Source organism: Humulus lupulus, chromosome 5 (assembly GCF_963169125.1).
Source record: "Humulus lupulus chromosome 5, drHumLupu1.1, whole genome shotgun sequence".
NCBI lineage: Eukaryota > Viridiplantae > Streptophyta > Magnoliopsida > Rosales > Cannabaceae > Humulus > Humulus lupulus.
The window spans coordinates 13,049,137-13,057,325 of NC_084797.1; positions in this window are offsets into that span (position 1 = coordinate 13,049,137).

The following is an 8,189-nucleotide window of genomic DNA, read 5'->3' on the forward strand; positions in this document are numbered from 1 at the left end:
CCTCATTACCCTTCCCCATCTGGGGGTGGTGGCTCTACTCCCATGGTCACTTTATTTCTTAAACACTGTTTACGAATTACTGTTAAGAATCGAGGCATTTGCACAAGCTATTGACCATCTAAAGAATGCAGTTTCTCAGGTCTCCACAAATTTGAAGGGTACAATTTCACAAAAAATTGAAGAATTTTGGGGACGTTAACTGCAAAATTGTTTTTCTTTTCCCTTGACTATGAAAGGAAAAAACCGAAACTTGATATAGGTTTGATATATAAATATATATGAAAATTTTGTGGGTTTTTAATCACTGTCCATATGTATTTTTAGTATTTTTACATAAATATATCTACTACATATTATACAAAGATGAATAAGAGCAGCTTGTCATTTTTTTTTTACTTTTTATGTACCTTAAATAGTAAATAGAAATGGTAAGAAAGTGATGTGTTAGGAACTAAAAGAAGCTTCTCATTTTTTTTGTCTTTCTTTTATGTACCTCAAATAGGAATGGTTAGAAAGTTATGTGATTATTACATTAATAATTATGTAATTGACGCTTCTAATCAACAAGTCAATATAGTACTAGACTAAATATACTTTTTTATTTAAAAAGAAAAAAACAAACAGTAGAGATCATTTTTATATATTGAGAGACAGAATTAACTCAAATTAGTTGATGACGAAGCTAGCTAATTAATCACCCGTACATCTTGGAGTACACCTGACGTGGCATGTGTAACAAGCATATCTCCTCTATATAATAACTACGTACATACCAAAAACAATTTATTTTTAAAGGTTACGTTAACAGTATATTTTTATATTTTATGATATTTTATATATATTTAAATTTAAATAAAATAAATAATTAAAATATAATATTTTTGAGATATTTTTCAATGATAATTATTTAAAAATAATAAAATTATACGTTTTATGACTTAAAAAAGTTTAATTAAACTTAAACTTTTTTATTATAATAATATTATATTAAACATATAATATAATTTATTATTTTTTAAAAAAACTAGCAAAAAACTTAAATTTAAAATTTACTTATAATATTTAATATTATATTAAACATATAATATATAATCTCCTGTTGTCACTCTTTAATTAAAAAAATAAAACAAACATAAACTTAAATAAAAATAAATAAATTATTTAATTAAAATAAATATTTATTTAAAATTTATATGATATTAATATAAATTTAATAAAAATAATTAATAAATTCTATAAATAAAACTAAACAAAAACACATGATGTTTGTATCTAGTATATATATAATAATAATGTTTTATTTTTTTTATTTTCTTAGGTCTAAAGTCGGTACTCGATCCAGAAAATCTTCCATACACTGTATTCTCATATTTATTCTTTATAAGTTACTGTTAACTAGATCCACTTTTCTCAATATAAGTTTTCTCCTATGTATATATAAGTTACGGTTAACTAGATCCAACTTTTGTCTTAGCTTATATGTGCATATATATAAGCTACTGTTAAATTAGCTAACTTTAATTTCTTACTATCTACATCTACACCTTTTGTTAAATTAGTTAGCTCTTAAGTTTCTTCCTACGTATATGTATGTCCACCTTTGACCATGGTTTTTTCTATATATATATACATACTAGTGAGAGTGGCTCGTGCCAAAGGCACGAGCAACCGGTACCAGTATTACTTTTTTTCTTACGTTTTACTCTTTATAAAAATAATATATTTTTATTTTGAATTCGTGAAAAAATTAAATAATAATATAAATAAATAGTTCACAGTTAATAATTTATTTTTTTGTTTATAAAAAGAAGGATGATTGTATATGTGTGATCAACACACCAGCATAGTATGACTCGAACAACAAGCCTATTAATATGTGTAACTTTCACATGCATTAAACCACGTTACATTCGTATGTATTAATATTCAATAAATGATGATAGCCTTTTACTATATTACTATATAAATGCAATGAACTAAATACAATATAATCATACATATTAAATTTATATATATAGATACTATATTGTATATTGTGCATATACAACTACGAATGAACATCATTTAATTAGTGTATATTATATATATTGGTTAATAGAAAAAATAAATTAAAAGAAAAAAAGAAAAATAATCCTGTATATTTAATACAATATAATATATATTATGCATATACAATTACAATAATATAATATAAATCAGTTTATATTATATAAATATATATATATTATTTAACATAAAAAACAAATTAAGAAAAAAACAAAAAAAAAAGAATGACTTACCAAGCATCCATGCATATATATATATATAAATATTTATAAAAATAGTGTAAGTTATTCTAGTTTTATACGTGCGCTTGGTACGTGCTCTTTGGGCGTTTTCAATCCAAATTGAGCTTTTGAATTACCTCATCTATTCCACCAACATTATTTTTCAATATTTTTTTTCCTTTTTTTTTTATAAGTAAAGAAGGAACAAAAACATTAGGATTTGAACATTGGATTAAATACTCAAGCACTCAACAATCTAAGATATATATATATATATAGATGTACTTTTAATGATTATCACCCATGAATGATTACTTTAATATTAACTATTAGATTAAGATCAATAATCCATATTTATAGTTACTAATTAATAATACTAAAAATAAATTTTGATTTTTCAAATTTTTTGAAGGATTACCTGATAAAAAATATGTATTTATTATGAAAATATAATATTGTAAGCTTTTCATTTTTTAAATGCATGTTAATTTCTAAATATTACTAGTGTCTCTCATTAGTTGGAAACAACCCTAATTATGACAAAAATAAAATAACTAAATTCGAAATTAATGTAGAAAAAAATATATTTATCTGTTAGTGATTTGCTATACTAAGTAACTATGTTACCACATCATCATAATTGCTAGTACTCTTCTATAGGTAGTATCCATTAAAAAATCTTTCATATATATATATAGTTTCAACAAGTATAGATGTAATATGAACTGCTCTATTGTGTTATCAAGTTGTGAGTAGTGACACTAATGGAGGAGCTGCTCTGATGTCTTATTTATGCTTTTCATTTTTCAAAATCTCCCTTCTCTGGTACATGATGATGAGTACTAATTTAGATTTCTCTACACTTTTCATCTCTTAACTTACATGTATACTGCAAACTAATTGGATTTTTTGTTAAGATTTTCCAAGACAATGTGCAGCTACCAATGATTATGGTTACTTCCATTTTGGAACTTTGACAATACATGCAAGGACTTCAACAGGAATAGAACTATGGAGCTATCTTTTCCTTTTTAAAATCAAGCCACGTGGATTTATCTTTTCTGCTCAAATAGCTAAGTTTTTCTTTTTTAATTCTTTTTAAACAATCACCATATTAGGTTAAATACAAGTTCAAACTAAATGGTAGGCAATTTTAGTTTAGGAAAATTTTAAAAATGACCACATTTATATAAATTATAATTTTTCATTACCACAATGTATATTGTGGTCATTTAAAACATCCAAGAGCTCATTTCAAATTAATGAGCTCTTGGAAAATCATGTTCTTGTTGGTTACTTTTATGTGATTATTGGGTTTGGGATGAATAGTGACTGAAAAACAAGAAGAGAAGAATTAACTCAGGACTTGTGCTAATTTCTAATGATTTCAGTTCTGTGATGTGTTGTACATCTTATATATGCCTATCAAATAACGGTTTAGAGACTCTAATAGATTTAAATAAGATATCAATAGCATGTCATGAACAAATATTGTACTCATGAGTTGAATTGTAATCAAGGGATTAAAATGGGCTTCTCTTTCACCTAGCGCAGCTGTATAATACCATTACTGTCTCAATCTTAATAACAGAAGACTAAATTATCATTATATGTTACTAATTTAATTAAGGGTACGTGACTACTCTCTGTTTTTATAAAATATTATTTTAGCATCTTGTATTTATAATAATGTTCATTATAAAAATATATGCTAAAATATCACCTAATTACAAAATTAACGTGTCATTTCTTAATAATATGATAAAAAGTTATATTATAAATTTGAGCCAAAAAAATAAGTAAATTACTATAACTCACCACCAAAAAAAATAAAAAATAATATTAACTTTAGGTAATAAAACTCAACATAACTATTTTATGTAATTTACACATTACATTAAAAAATATATAAATTTTTAGCATCAACATAACCAAAAATAAAAAATTTATATGTGCAGTAAATAATTGAGAAATATATTACTTTTTTTGTAAAAAAAAAATTAAATATTAAAAGAAAAGTTGCACAAACAAGACGGCACCTCAGAAACAAAACTTATATATATATATATATATATAAAAACTGTCACAACTTTATTTAAAAAAAAACCACGTGTTAGTGGTAATGAATGAATATGTGAGTGTAATATGAGAACCGACCGGAATGTAGGCCACTTTAGAATGTGTCAGAATTCTAATTTTATATGTGCTATGTAGGGCAGTATAGCAAACCCTTACCATTCAACCAATCAAAATCCAAAAGAAATGACGTTGAGGGTGAGGGCAAAAGAGCTGCTCTCACCGAAAAACAATCCTATACACATATATTAAAATAAGAATAAAAACAATCCTATACTCATATATTAAAATAAGAATAAAAACAATCCTATACTCATATATTAAAATAAGAATAAAAACAATCCTACACACATATATTAAAATAAGAATAAAAACAAAAAAAAAGTCTTTAGCACCACAATAAAAAAAGTCTTTCGCACCCTTCACCATAAAAGAATGTCCAATGGAGTCAAACTATGGAAGTTGCTTCTCAAAATCAAACTATGGAAACATATGGACCCACTTGTAAGTAAGTTGGCTCCTGTGGAGATGCTCTAAGAGAACCTATATATATATACACGTATACGTAGGCCTTAAAAAAGCTTCGTCGTATATTCCCATCCCATCACTACGACCAAATCATATAACGTTGGTAATTTTTTCAATTTTGAACTTGCTTATAAATGAACTACCTTACTGATCTCGAGTACTCCCACACTCTCTCAAGTCAAGCTTCTTATTGATAAATTAAAATTTAATAATAGTGCATTAATTAAATTTATAATAATATTGCATTGTCATTAATTTTGATTTTTTTTTTATAAATTAAAGTTATATTTTTTTAGGGCATGATTGATTAGTGATTTAAAAATTGTATTTTGAAAAAGTATAATTCTGAAAAAAGAATCTAGATTTAGTGTCTGAAAATATGTTTATGAAAATATGATTGAATGTATTGTCCGTTAACTATTTTTTAATTTTCTAAAATTGAATAATTTTTTTTTAGAAAATCTAAAATTTGAATATGTAATATATATTTTTTATTTTTGGTATAATAATAATTGAAGTGAAAATATTTTAATATTAAATTATAAAACTATTTTAATTCAATATTTTTTAACAAATGATAATATTAAATTTTTATAATAAATTTAGTTAAATAAAATTTAAATTTAGAATATTAATTAATAAATTCATGATAAATTATGTACTATTAAAATATTTTATGTACATTATATATGTATATATTTTTTATTTTTGAGGTCTATTGTGCATTTTATTAAATACATTTTTTCATTCTTACAAAATATACAACAAAATCCAAACTAATATTTGAAACGGAAGAAAATGGGAAAAAGTAGTTTTCAATTCTGTAGTATAAAATTAGGATATTTATTAGGATTTACTTTTTCAAAATAAAGAACCAATCAAGTATTATGATGGAACTCTCCCTATTCTTGTTTTTGAAATTATAAAATGTGATTTAGATTTGCTACCATCCAAGCCCTTCGCCTTCTTGATTTGCGATTTCCTATACTTTTCTTTGCTTTTTGACCTTTGTCCTTTGTCCTTTGCGTTTTGGTTTTGCTTTCAACGTTGAAGTTAATGTTACTTGTTTTCTTAGTGGGGCCGGAGTCGACATGTATACATGTATATACCCATATATAAAAATATATAAGCCCCCTCATCAGAATTCCCTTTATATATATATATATATATATATATATGTATGTATGTGGGGGTCCAAGAAAGGGCCAAGAATCGACTCTATATACAGGGAAAAGAATCCACTCTATAAATATATATATACACCTTCCGACCCTCCTGTCACACCTATATACTCTTAAAGCTTCGTCCTCGTATATTCCCATCATAGAACGTTGGTAATGTCTGCTCAAGACAGCATCAAGTTTGGTATTACCATATATGCTACTTTACTTCAGCTGAAATTCCAAACAAGCCCTTCGTCTACGCTTGACACGCACCTTCCGATGATGTACTTGTTTGGCGTGGTTTTCTTAATCTATCTTGTCCTTGACCATCTCCAACAACTCCGAGCGACTAATAATCAAAATGGAGAAAATAAAGTCCTTGCTGTTTTGAGAAAAGCAAGCCTGTTGATGGGAGCTCTCTCCTTGATTTTGCTGCTCCTCATTAGGGGAAGGTGGCTCTACTCCCATGGTCACTTTATTTCTTAAACACTGTTTACGAATTACTCTTAAAAATTGAGGCATTTGCACAAGCTATTGAAAATCTCAAGAACGCACTTTCTCAACTCACTACAAATTTGAAGGATACAATTTCACAAAAATTTGAAGAATTTTGGACAAGTTGAGTGCAAAATTGTTTTTTCTTTCTCTTTGATTGGAAAGAGAAACCAAAAACGACAAGTTAGAGCTACACTGAAATGAAATGAAATGAAGAAATTTATTAGATACAGCAGCCACCCCCCCATTGAGTTTCCTAACACGACTTAGATTTTTCTTTTTTTGTTTGTTTGTAAGTTGTTCTTTTCAAGTGTTGTTATAGTGCTCTTTGGGCATTGGATTATCTCTTATGTGTTTATGGAATTATGTTTATATTGGTTACTTTTATGTGATACTGATTGGGATGAATAGTGACTAAAAGACAAGAAGAAGATAACAACTAACTCAGCACTTATGCTAATTTCTAATGATTCCAGTTCTGTGATCGATGTGTTGTACTCCTTAAATATGCCTTGTAAGACATAATTTATATTAGATGCATTAACAATCCTAAATATGCAGAGTAAACTGAATAATATTGTCATAATTAATCCCAATAATGATTTTCATCATAATTAATTAGAATTATGGTTAATTAAAAAAAATATTCTAACATGCCTATCAAATGACGGTTCCGCAACTGTGTATGTATATGTGTGTGTGTTACCATCACTGTCTCAATTTATATTGTTATATTCTGCGTTACTACATCCATTCACTTCAATCTTAAGAGCAGAGGACTAAACTATTATACATCACTTAATTCCTTTTTCTCTTGTGTGATATGCCACTCAAATCTTATTTTCCATTCATTTTTGTCGATCAGATCTTATGTTTGATTTTACGTTTCATTTCCGACTAACCTTGTTTTCTCACTGATTTGATTTGTTGTGCTTTAGAACTAGTTATGTCAGTATCTTTTGCCTTCATATTTATGGCTATTGGAAATAATGGCTGAGTTGTGGTGTCTTGTTGAGCTGTTTTAAGCTGTGTAGCTGTTAGACTCAGAATCAGTTTATGGTATCTTATTTCTGTTATTTAACTATACCTCTCTGGTTTTTGAGATAGTTATAGTTTCTTCTACAAGTTGTATTCTCTATTTATAAACAGGTTAGTGAACTTTGGTCACTAAATTAGTTTGTTCTCATAGCGTTCACCCATTGTTATTCTATTATATTGTCCTCAGGTGAAGAACTTCATTGTTCTGTTTTGTTGGAAGAGCAGCTTGACAATCTCTGCAACGATTCATTAACAGTTTTATGATTTGCTGAGCTATTTTGAGTTTGAGGAAGGTATCTATTCCACCAACATCTTTTAAAGGTTTTTTTTCGAACAATGAGTAATCTTTTTTCTTTCAAGTGGAGAGGAAAAAAAATAGGATTTTGAACTTTGAACTTTGGATCAAACTCTCACGCACTCCACTATTTGAGATAGGTTCAACAAGTATAGATCTAATATAACTTATGACTATATATACATATTTATAAATTCAAAATTAAGATATAATATATTTAATTATCATTTTCTATCACAGTTAGTATGAAATATACAATAAAATATAGACATTAATATATAATAAAAATTCTCTCTCTCTCTCTCTCTCTCTCTCTCTCTCTCTCTC